This window comes from Pelodiscus sinensis, chromosome 30, assembly GCF_049634645.1.
Source record: "Pelodiscus sinensis isolate JC-2024 chromosome 30, ASM4963464v1, whole genome shotgun sequence".
Classification (NCBI taxonomy): Eukaryota; Metazoa; Chordata; order Testudines; family Trionychidae; genus Pelodiscus; species Pelodiscus sinensis.
Genome location: NC_134740.1, coordinates 3,523,399 through 3,536,292, shown reverse-complemented (window position 1 = coordinate 3,536,292; position 12,894 = coordinate 3,523,399). Strand labels below are relative to the sequence as shown.

At 50.2% G+C, this 12,894-nt stretch overlaps 1 pseudogene; it reads right to left on the bottom strand.

Moving 5' to 3' along the window:
* Positions 1-5,388: 5,388 nt before the first annotated feature.
* Positions 5,389-12,389, bottom strand: LOC102457809 (Ig mu chain C region-like; annotated as a pseudogene).
* Positions 12,390-12,894: the final 505 nt, after the last annotated feature.

Genomic DNA, 12,894 nt, shown 5'->3' with positions numbered 1-12,894 from the left:
AGTGTGCGCTCACTCCCAAGTCTCCTTGTTGTGCTGTCACTGGGTGAAGTCTGTGGGTTTCCCAAGAGGGAAAAAATCTAATGCTGGGAGTTGGGAGATGCCAAGATACTCCAATGCAAGGGATGCTAACATGCAGATTCCATGTGTGTGAGTACATCTATACCATGGAGAGATAGGAAGCTACATAGGGATATTCCGTGGAAGGAAGGATGGGTGGATACATGAGTAGATGACATGAATGGAAGGATGGGTTGATACATAGGTCCCATGGAAGGAAGGACTGGTTGATACCATTGAAGAAAGGATAAGTTGATGGCATGGAAAGAGGATTTGTTGAAGGCATGGAATGAAGGATGTGTAGATGCAATAGTCAAAGGCATTGAAGGAAGGATGGCTAGATGCCATTGAAGGAAGTATAGGTTGAGGCCATAGAAGGAAGGATGGGCAGATGCCATCAAGGAAGGGTGGATTGAGGCTATTGAAGGAAAGATTCAGTGGCTACATCATGGAAGCAGTGTTGGAGAGAGAAATTGCAGAGGAACAGATACATTCAGGTCCAGCTCAGTGGGGTTGGAGGCATGTGTTCAGAGAGCAGATTTCAAGAATACATCCAAGAGTATGGGGAGAGGCTGTTCTCAGTAGTGACAGGTGGCAGAACAAGGAGCAATGGTCTCAAGTTGTGGTGGGAGAGGTCCAGGTTGGATATTAGGAAAAACTATTTCACTAGGAGGGTGGTGAAGCACTGGAATGGGTTTCCTAGGGAAGTAGTGGAATCTCCAACCCTGGAGGTGTTTAAGTCTCAGCTTGACCAAGCCCTGGCTGGGTTGATTTAGTTGGATTGGTCCTGCCTAGAGCAGGGGGTTGGACTTGATGACCTTCTGAGGTCTCTTCCAGCTCTATGGTTCTATGATTCTATGATTCTACATATGTATTTCTGAGAGGTGAAAGAGACCAACAGATATCACAGAGACAGAGAATTATTTGGAGTAAAGTAGCATCTCCACCCCTAACTGAGATCAGGGCCCTCTTAGGCAGTGATATGGAGTCAAAGGGGTTGCACCTAAACAGAAAAAGAGGGCAAAGAAACAGAGATAACTAGATCGGAAGACACCTGCCCAAGCTCACATCAGTTACCAAGCTAGTAATCCTATGGACAGGTGAATGGATGCAGAGGTAGGACTATGGTGTTCGTAGATTAATATGCACTCATGGAAGTTATGGGGGATGGAGTTTCCAGATAAGGATTGGATGGAGCGGAGAATGGTCTGGTGGTTGCTGGGTTGCTGGATGGTTCAGCCATCCCTGGCATTTCATTCAGACAAGGTCTCCTTTAGGCTATTTCCACTGTATAAGCAACAAACTACACGCCGCACCACCTGCCACTAGAGACAGGAGCAGAAGCCCCACAGGGATTTTCCAGACAGAGTCAGTGGGGGTAGGTAAGTCGAATGCCGTGGCCCTCATACACAACTCACCTGCTGGCTAGGAGGCCAAAGGCTCTCCCTCCACCCCCATTCCCTCTGATCCCCAGTAGCAGCTGAGGAGGGGGATCCAGGATATCATACAGCCAACGCCACAAGCAGGGATCCGCTTCAGGGACAAAGTCCTTGCAAAGTAACAGCAGTAGTAGGGCTGTTATCAAGAGCAGATACCAAGCTAAGCTGAAGTCTCATTACCTCCTGTGATCCTGAGGGCCCAGGTAGTGGGGTGACCCACATGATGCAGATTCTACTATTGCCCCCCATATGGGCCCCTTCTCCTTCCTGCCCCCTTCAGTGTCCTGCCACGCGTGTATCACCCCTCAGAGATAGATGGCTGAGAGCAGGGCTTACGCAAAGCACAGAGCTGGCACCTGGGGTTAAAAGATGATCAACTTCAGGGTGAAAACAGGAGCTGCAGGTGGAGTTCCATGCAATGTAGGAGAGTAAGGGGTTGGGTGAGAGAGAGAGAGAGCTACTCTGGTACAGGTGGGCACACAGGTCACATGGCGTGACACAGGATTCTACTCACCTGGGCTCTCCTGGTTGTACACACAGAGAGACACCCAACACAGGGAGACACAAACATGCCTCCCCCCCACCAACTGACCCATGCACCTGTTCTCCAAACACCTCTAGGGAAGAGGGCTTTCTAGTTTGGGGAGGGCGGGCACTAGAAAACATCATTCCCAGCTAAAAAACACAAGTGGCTTTCTTCATAACATCAACCGTGTTCAACATCCCAACATCCCACTCCTGGGGCAACTACAGGTTGCTCTTGATGATGCGGGCCCTGTATGATCAGCCCCGGAGATGGATGAAGTGTGTCCCAGGTTTTTAGGTGCATTGGGATGAGGGTTGTGGAGGCACCTGCAAGAAACCATTATGGTCTTAGGGGGCCTTCCTGACCATGGCAACATCCTGGTACCTCACTCACTCCTATGGATTTAACTTCTCAGGGATCTTAAGCCAGCTTTTGCAGACAGGAAAACTAAGGCACATTGAAATTAACACCTGCCAATTTTCACTGTCTGGTTACATGGCTGTGGCCACATGGGATGAGTGAGGTTCTGTGTCCATTTCGTCTCCATGGGCTGTGGTGGATGAATGGAGGGAAAGAAAGTTTGTGTGGGTGGCAGGGATGGATGTGTCTAAAGATGGACAGATAGAGGCATTGATGGATAAATGAATGGATGAATGTAGCTAGAGAGAGATGGATGGAGACGATGGATGGAGAGATGATTGGATGGATGGAGGTGGATGAAGAGGAGCAATGGAGGCACGGATGGATGGATGGGTAGAAGGATGGAGGATGAATGAAGGTTTGGATGGACTGATGGATGTATCTAGGGATGGATTGTTGGCTGCCATGGATGGATACATGTATCTGGAGATGCAAGGGTAGGACATCATAAATGGATGAATGGAAGCATCCAAAGATGGACTGATGGATCAGTATATGGTTTGTGGGACAGGGATAATTGTAAGGCATGAGAGGGGATAGATAGATAGATAGATAGATAGATAGATAGATAGATAGATAGATAGATAGATAGATAGATAGATAGATAGATAGATAGATAGATAGATAGATAGATAGATAGATACTTTGCATATAGGGTTGGTGGTCATGAACAGATGTTTGTATCTAGAGATGGCTGAATAGGTGGATGGAGATGTCGAAGAGCAGATTGTTGCATGTATAAATGGATGATTGGGATTATGGATGTAGAGATGGATGGATGGTTACATAGATGGATGGCTTATTGTTATCAATGAATGGAGGTTTAATTTTGTATGGAAATGTGCATAGATTCTGGTCATGGGTGCATGGACAGAGGGATGGATGGGTGGCTTATGGTCAGGGTAGAAGAATGTTCCCAGAGACAGATGAGAGAAGAGATGGAACGATGGGTGGAGACAGGGAGACACAGATTGCTGTTGGATGCAACATCTGACCTTTCTCTCTTGCAGAGGCTGACTCGGAGGTGACGTGTCTTTCTCTCCTCCCACCAGAGATGATCATGTCTGGCGAGTTTTGCACCGAGAACGACGATGAGGAGCTCAACAGTCTCTGGAGCACCATCTCGGTCTTCATCACCCTCTTCCTCTTGAGCGTGTGCTACAGCGCCACGGTGACCCTGTTCAAGGTGAGAGAGGGTGAAGGTAGCAGCAATGGGAGGAGCCAGGTTAGCACAGTTGGGTGCATCATGGGAGGGAAGGAAAAAAGGGAGGCACGAAGGAGAAAGAAGAATAGTTGCATGAGACACAGACATGGAAACCAGACAGAATGACTCTGACAGAAATACAGAGCAGACCCCTACCCCCTGCCCTGACCCCCTCTCACTCCTGGCCTCTCTATCCTCCCTCTTTGCAGGTGAAGTGGTTTTTTGCCACTGTGGTACAGCTGAAGCGGGAGAGCGGCCCCCAGTACACGAACGTGTTCCAGCGCGTGGTGTAGGGGCGCTGCTCCCTTTCTCTGTCATCTCCATCCTGCCTCCCACAGAGGCTTCTGCAGCTTGGTGCCCTGGTAGATCCCTCCAGTGTGGGGTGAGAGTGATTCACCTCCTGTGGCCTCCTCCCCTTCAGCTGCTGGGCACCCTGCCCTGCCGTGAGCTGGGCTGTGACCAGTCACCTTGTGTTATGCAGGGAGCCAGTGCCCCGAGCAAGGAACCAACCCACATCCCACGTCCATCTTGCACCCAGCAGTCCCCTGCTTTTCGACGGGGTGGGAACCAGCATCCCCTAGAGAAGAAAGTGCTCACATCCTGGTCCCTACCCACCCGACCCCGCCAGCCCCTTGACCTCTTCCATGGTCAGAGCCAGTGCCCCCTAGAGGAGAAAATGTCCATGTCTCAGAATCTGCCCGCCCAACCCAGCCAACCCCTTGTACTTTCCCTTGATCAGAACCAGCGCCCCCTAGAGGAGAATGTGCACATGTCCTGGTCCCTTCCCGCCCAACCCTGCCAGACCCTTGTTCTCTCCCTGGCTCAGAGCCAGCACATTGTAGAAGAGAGCTTCCCCTTGCCCCTTTTCCCCACCGCCACCCCACAGCAACCCATCTCCCACGCTGGAGCAGGGCTGCAGCCAGGGCTTTGTCTGTTGTGCTTTGTGTTGTATATTGAGCTCCTCACTGGGATTTCTCTGTGATGTGTTTTAGACTTTCCTTGTTTGCACTGAGTAATAATAAATAAATAGAGGTACAACTCAGGCTCTGTTTCTTCTCAGCCCCCACCCCGACTTGAAAGGACCCTGAGACCCATCGGAAAGCTGTACTATGTTGGTAGGGGGTACCTCCAGGTGGGGTCAATAGGGTACTCCCCTACCCATGAGTAGGAAACAGGGGGCCTAGCGACAAATCCAGAAATCTGGGGCGTCATCCCTCAACCTTGCATAGTATGGATGAAGAAAGAAAGAAAGAAAGAAAGAAAGAAAGAAAGAAAGAAAGAAAAGTAGAGAGGCTGATATGGGTAAGTATAGAGATGGATGAGGGTGTGTGGAGATGTATGAGCAGGTGGGTAGATGTGGGAATGTGTCTGAGAATAGATGGATGGATGAAAGGATGGGTCTCCGGATGATGGATGGATACTGTTGAAGAATGAACGGAGAGAAATAATGCATAAGGAGAATGGCTACAAAGAAGAAAGGGTTGAAGTTTGGATCCTACGTATTGTGGGGGGAAGGATGGGCGGATAAAACAGGAGACACCGAGTCAATCGATGCTGGGTGACACCCCTTCATCCAAATATCCAGGATGTTTCATTTTTATTCAGCCATATTCCACAAACAGCCATTCTCCATGTGCCAGAGCTCCCATGGTTTTACCCCCATTGTACAAGGAATGCGAGACCCCATGAAGCCACCAGAGCCATCTCCGATACACCCTCAGTAGCCCATAGGGCTGTGATCCTCAGTGGCAAGTGACATCATTGTTGGACAAGACCACAAAGACATTGATGGCGGTGGGTTTACCAGAGGTTTTGTCAATGCTCCGTTGGGTGAAGCTCTTGGGCAGGCTTTCATGCCCCACCATGCAAAAATAGGTGTCCCCCTTCTGCCATTCAGACACCTGGATTCTGAGCTTGCTGTAGATGAAGTAGCTCTCCTCCTTCCCAGCCTCTCGCATGGGGCTAATGTTGGTGTAGGCTTCCTGTGGAATGGGCCGGTCCTTCCGGGTCTATATGACCAAGATGTCTCTCATCCAAAAGTTAAAGACCAGGCAAGTGATGATGGCTCATTCCTGGAGAGCCAGTGCATGAGGAGGGGAGACATAGACAGAAGGGGCCCAGAAAGAGACCTCTGCCACAAGAAAACAAGAGTTAATGGTGGGTAAGGAACCCAAGCATGCTGCCTGCCTCTATCCCATGTGCCCCACCTCTACCCTGTAGAGCCGTGAATATAATGCAACGGCTCTGTCCCTACTAACCCCCTAGACCTAAATTAATCACATGAAGAGAGGCTGGAATCAGGGGCCATGTCTCAAAGTCTTGCTGATCTAATCCGCTACATCCCACTCCCCTTGCAAAGCTAGAAAAAGGACCCAAGAGTCCTGACTTCCTGGGTACGTCTAGACTACCGCATTTTGTCGACGGAAGTTTTGTCGACAGATACTGTCGACAAAACGTCCGTCGACAAAGAGCATCCAGACACATTGAGTTCGGTCAACAAAGCAAGCTGCTTTGTCGACAGAACTCCGTAGTCTGGACGCAATGTTACAGGCAATAACACCTTCTGTCGACAGAGTTCTGTCGACAGAAGGCGTTATGCCTCGTAAAATGAGGTATACCAGCGTTGACAAAACTGCTGAGTTTTGTCAACGTTATGTCGACAGAACTCAGCGGTAGTGTAGACGCTGGTATAGTTTTGTCGACAAAAGTCCACTTTTGGACTAAAACTAGGTAGTCTAGACACACCCCCTATGTCCTGCAACCATTTCATCCTACCCACACATTTCTAACTCCCCACCCCACTGACCTGTGCCTGGATCAGGGCTAGCACCCCCTAGAGTCACACAGTCCCATGGAGAATTCACCACACTCTGAGTCAGCCCAGTGCCCCCACAGTGGGACCAGATTAGACCTGGTTCCCCCTCTAGGGCTTACCACGACTTTTGTAGATAGTCTTGGCCTCTGTCGATGGCATCTCTTGGTGCTTCACAGTGCAGGTGAAATTCTCCGTTGCTTCCGATTCCTTCACATACACCCTCAGGATGCTGACTGCACTGTAGGTGTCATTTGGATGCTGCACCAGCTCCCTGGAGTCCATCATCAATGGGTCTCCATTTGTCCTGCTCCAGGAGATCTCCAGGCTGCTGGGGGTCTCCATGCTGCTCACCACACAAGTGATGGTGGCATTTTGTGCTATGTAGAGATCCTCCAGGGATGGGGGAAGGAGGAAGACCTTCGGAGGGGGTCGATGACAGTCGCTGCCACCTGGTTAGGGGCGGGAGGCAGCATTGGCGGCTGGGCAGAATGAATACTCACCAGATACCCAGTGGAAATTGAGGACCTTTCTCTCAGGCCTTCAAACCCCAGAGGATGTTTGGGGAATGGGCTGAGGTCACCGAGGTGGGAAGTAGAGTTTCTAGCTTCCAGATGGAAAGGAGAGAACCTTCCTCTTTCAGGGCATCAGAAAAACTGACTGAGGATGTCCTACCCACCTAGGGGCTGCGACTCCTGGGCCCTATAGTGGTTCGTTAGCTCTTTGCCAACTCATGAGCCAATTGGAACAGCTGCAGGTTTATTGACAGAATGCCCCCTTGTGGACCACACGGCAGTGGACAGAGTTTCCCTCTTTCTTCTGCTCAGGGGCCTTCCGGAATGAAATTCGTGAACTCCACAGACATCCGTGACTCAGTGTGTGGCTCCTCATTTCTCAGAGAGGGCAGGTGGGACTCAGTGAGCCAATGCCCATCACCAGAGCCTAGACTGTCCTCCTCTTAACATTAGACCCCATCCCATACCAAGAGCTTTGGAGGGAACTCATTTCCCCTAAGCCTCTACTCAGTGCACAGGCAAAAGGGTTGCGTACAGTCCACCCCTTTGGATCACCAATGGCCCTTCGGGCATGAGCTCCCCAACTGTCACTACAAGCCAATGGGGGATGGAAGAGCTTGAATCCTTTCTGAAACCCAAGTAGAATCACAACCCTGGCCTGCAGGAACAATCTTCTCTAGTGAATGTTGCATGACGCACACTCTGGATGCTGCTCATTCAAATCGTTGGCCATGTGGCTGCTGATGAAGATGAGATACCAGATTCGTGTGGACCCTCTCTCGGGGCCCAGGGGTTGTTTGGGGAAGGGGCTAAGGTCACTGGGGTGGGAAGTAGGGTTTGGAGCTCCCAGATCTTCTTCTTCTAGGGCATCAGAAAAACTGACTGAGGATGTCCTACCCGTCTAGGAGCTTGGATTCCTGGGTCCCACAGTGGTTCGTTAGCTTTCTGTCAACTCATGAGCACATTGCAACAGCTCTGGCTCCACTGTCAGAATGCTCCCTTGTGGACAACACAGCAGTGGACGGAGCTGGCCTGTTTGCTCCTCTCGGGGCCTTCCAGAGTGAAATTCATGAACTCCACAGACATCCCCTACTCAGTGCAGTGCTCCCCATTTCTCAGCAAGGGCAGGTGGGTCTCAGAGGGCAAATGCCCATACCCAGAACCTCGACCATCCTTCTTTTAACACTGCACCCCATGCCACACCCAAAGCTCTCAAGGGAACTCATCTCCCCTAAGCCTCTACTCTCTGCACAGGCAAAAGGGCCACTTACATTTCACTCCCCTTGACCACCAATGGCCCTTAGGGCAGGAGCTCCCCAACTCTCACTACAAGCCAATGGGGGATGGGAGACCTTGAATCCCTTTGGAAATTGCAGCCGGGAAACCCAAAGAATCGCCCATAGTATTGCAACCCTGGCCTCCAGGAACAATCTCCTCCAGTGTACATTGCATGAAGCATGAGCGTGATGTCGCTCATTCAGATCATTGGCCATGTGGCAGCTGATGGAGATGAGATACCAGATTCATATGGACCCTCAGATCCCATGCTGGGGCAAAGGATGGATTTGAGGGGTTTCTCTCCTTAGCTTCCCTGCATCCGTCAGCTTCTCAATCCCACCGGAATGCAATCCAACCCCGGATCAGCTTCTCCTTTAGAATAAATTGTAATTCACCACCTAAGGTTTCACCGTCTCTAGCATCTGCAGATCCGTGAAGGCATCTGCCCAAGTGCCAGACTCCAATGGGGAGAATGAGATGGACCATGAGGCCAAAATTCTGTGTCTCCCTCTACAGGAATCCTTCTGTCATTGAGAAGCATTCCCAGAAAGGAACTATGACGCAGAGGGAAAGCAATGTTTCAGTCAACCCAAGCTCTGCCGTGACATTTCTCCAAGAGCAAGCACATCCACTTAGGTCATGGCCAAATCTCAGTCCAAGGAGATTGCCTGCTGCTTCCTGAAATTCATTCTGGCATTGAAGTCAGTTTTCCCGCACTTCCTTTAGTGGTGATAGGGCGCTGAAGGCTGTGGTAAGATCTCCTCAAGGAATAAGTTGAGATCCCCACTGCTTTGGACATTTCTGACTGGATAATGCCCTTACGGAGCAGATAACCCCACATAACTCAGGTTTCAATGAATCTTGCATTCCTTGTTTTCACCAAAGATGGATTCATAATGGATGTAGAAATCCTTCAGTGAGGCCACCTTCCCCCCGCAACCCAGGACTCTTTTGGACTCAAGCACTTGCTCATGCCATTGACTGAATGAGACAACAAAGCATGGAAACATCCCTAAATTAACCCCTGCCTCTGAGAATCCACTTACTGAAGGACACCTTTTCCACCACTCTCTTGGGCTTCTCCAAGGCTGGGTGATGCACCGTGCAGGTGAAGTCTTCTGTTCTTTCGATTTGATTGACTTTCAGGATGTTGTAGGCCAAGAAGGCACCACTTCCTGCCATGGGGCCATTGTTGTAACTGGCCGTGAGTTCTGGGGAATTGTCCTTCAACCAGGACATGCTGATGTCTTCTGGGTAAAAGCCACTAGCTTCACAGATAAGAGTCAAGGGTACTTTGTTCTCTGAGATGTTTTTGTGTTAAGTTTTTGAGATGGTGAGGGAAGGCTCCTTTTTAGCCATGTTTTCATGAAAAGGAAGAGGGGAAAAGCAAAAATATGGCTTTGGTGCACATCCAAGTTAAGCATCATAGAAAATAGAATTATAGGGCTGGAAGAGATGTCAGGAGGTCATAAAGTCCAGTCCCCTGCCCAAAGCAGGACCAATCCCAGCTAAATCAACCCAGCCAGGGCTTGGTCAAGTTAAGACTTAAAAACCTCTATGGCTGGAGATTCCCCCTGCCCCCGCCTCCCTAAGGAACCCATCTCAGTGCGTCACCACTCTCCTAGTGAAATAGTTTTTCCTAATATCCAACCTAGACCTCCCCCACTGTAACTTAAGGAGTCAGATAAACCACTAACACTCTGTAAAGTGATTAGGGAGAGGAAAAATTCAGGGAAGGGGTGAAGCTACATCACACCAACCCAACCACTAAGCATCATTTTCTGGGAAACTTGAAGGACACGGATCTTCATCCCAAAATCCAACCAAAGGTGCAAGTCTTCACCTTTTTCAGCATTCTGATGTTATTTCTCTGTTCCTCCTTCAAAATGGTTATTGACTTCTTCATTGTAATGAACACCATCTCAGTCTCCTTCCGGAGCATCAATACGCTCCTCACCCTCAAGTGGGTTTTACTGTTACGCAGATGTGCGCCAATGGACAATGACTGGAGTTTGCCTTTCCCTTTGCCATGAAAAGGCTCCTCACCTTTATTGATCGTGGTTACCTCTTGGGTGAGTTCCCCAGAACTCATTTTACAGGTAAATCTGCATTATGTTGGTAGGGGGCACCTCCAGGTACGGTCAGTAGTTTTAGGGTGCTCCCCTGCCTACGAATGGGAGACAGGGGGCCTAGCGACAAACCCAGAAATCTGGATCTTCATCCCTCAGCCCTGCAAGGTTTGGAAAGAAGAGTCAGAAATGGAAAGAAAGAAAGAAAGAAAGAAAGAAAGAAAGAAAGAAAGAAAGAAAGAAAGAAAGAAAGAAAGAAAGAAAGAAAGAAAGAAAGAAAGAAAAGTGGAGAGGCTTTTATGGGCATGTATAGAGATGGACAGATGGTATGAGACAGGAGGGAGGGAAGGAGAGAGGGTTGTATGTGTGGGTGGATAACAGCCAGAACCAGACACCCACGCAAGGCCATGCTGAGACGCAGCTCAGAATTGTAAACTCATTTTATTTTGGCTCCAACACTCGATTCCTGTCTATGTTGCATGTTGAACGTCAGATGGGGTGAGAGAAGCTTTTCCCTCCCCTGAGTCCACTGGGATTAGCGTTCCGTGCACTGTCCACCTACACACCCCCACGCACAAGCAAATCCAATCCCGGCTGGGACTGACAGAGGGATACGGGGCTGGGTACCACTTCCAACACGGCTGCGCCCTGGGGATGCCCAGGGAAGTTCTCTACCCTCCCTGCTTGGGGACAGGCGGGGCTCACGCCATTCCACGGGCCGTTTTCCAGCCTCAGTGCTGCCATGGGGCTTGGCTCTTCCGGGAGGGCTCATACAAGGCCGGAGGTGAGCAGGGCTTAAAATGGCCGGAGACCATGAAGTGGAAGGAGGAGTCCAGAGCTGGGCACTCATCGCACCTGAGGATACAGAGACCAGAGGGGTTCAGCTGGTGCTGCTGTTGGGGTCATGGGCAGCATCCTACCCTGAGAGAGCAAGGCCAGAATGGACCATGGGACCAGCTGCTTGGCCGGGACCATAGAGTCTCGCCCAGCCAGGCCTGCCCTCCACCAGCACTTCTCCACTGAGCTGGAACCAGACTTGTGGAGACTCCAGACTTGGAAAACCTCCTAGCGGAGAGGACACTGCTCACTGGGCACCACACGAGCATTCTCTGTGGAGCCCGCATGGTCTCAACTGCCTGCTTTGGGACCCAGGTCCAGTGACTGAGCACCGGAGATTGCTGTAAGCCATGTAGTGCGAAGAGGCTCTCACCTTAAGAAGCGTGACGCCGGTGCTGTACACCAGGCTGAGCAGGAACAGAGCGATGAAGGTTACAGGAGTCCAGAGAGGATCCGATTCCCCCTCTCCTCCTTCAGCACAGACCCCTTGGTCCTCCACCAGGCAGAGAGGCGCTGGGGAAGGGATAAACAGGGCAATTAGAGAGGCCAGTCCCTTAACTCCTATTTTGGGGCCCTGTGGAATTTGCCCACAAAGCCCTTCCAAGACCTCCCCTGATTTTGAATATGCCAGAGGCAGCATGGTCCTATGAACAGGGCACTAGAATGGGACTTGGGGGTCCTGGGTCTGTCTGTGCCCTCTGTCTCTGACATTGTAGGACCTCATAGAATTCTCTTCCTCTCTCTGTGCCTCAGTTTCCCTCAACACCCTGTGTCTCTTTGGACTTGAAGCTCATCTGTTCATAGACCAGATGTTATGTGTGCACAGCTCTTAGTGCAACTGGGATGCCAAGCACAGAGGAGAGATCTATGTGTGACTATAGCTCACATCCTAATGAGGCCATCCAATGAAAACAACTTTTAAGGGTCTTCCCCCCTTGGTCCCTATTCCAATCTGTTCCTAGAAAAGCTAGGATTGGTGTCCCATACCCACCTTTGAGCAATATTGGCCTTTGCCCAACATAGATGGGGTTAGACTTTCCAGCTCCAAACCAGGATATTCCTCTATGACTAGGGGATCAGGGACCAGGATAACTATCTGGTCTCACTTCCTGCATCGCCTAGAGCAGAGAAAACCTCCCAGTGATCTCCGAATCCTACCTAGAGATCCCTGCACAGGGGCTGGAAAGGACCTTTCTGTCCTGTGTCCTATGTAGGCTGTGGACCTACCTCATCTCTCACCTGAATCCTAGATCCCTGATATACAATGACCTGTCCTTCCATGAGCTCTACAAGAAGGGGGCAAAATTATGGTGACACCATTAACCACACTCCAAGTTGCCCCTTTTAAGTTTGTTCCCTGCACGGGCACTTTGAGTGCAGAAGGTGGGAGCAGGCAAGAAAGCTTAAATCACTATGCCACCGAAGGCTACTGTATTAAAACTCCCCAAGGTCTCAGCTTTGCTACCACCCAAATGCAAACCCCCCTGGAAAGCCAGAAAGTCATCTTCATCCCATAGTGTAACCTCAACCTCTTTCAACCTATTTCAGGAGAGAACTTGAAAACAAGCTATAATCCCGGAATAGCCGACCTTCAGTTCAGACACATGATGGCTACGTCTACACTGGCATGATTTTCCAGAAATGCTTTTAACGGAAAAGTTTTCCGTTAAAAGCATTTTTGGAAAAGAGCGTCTAGATTGGCAGGACGCTTTTCCGCAAAAGCACTTTTGGAAGGGG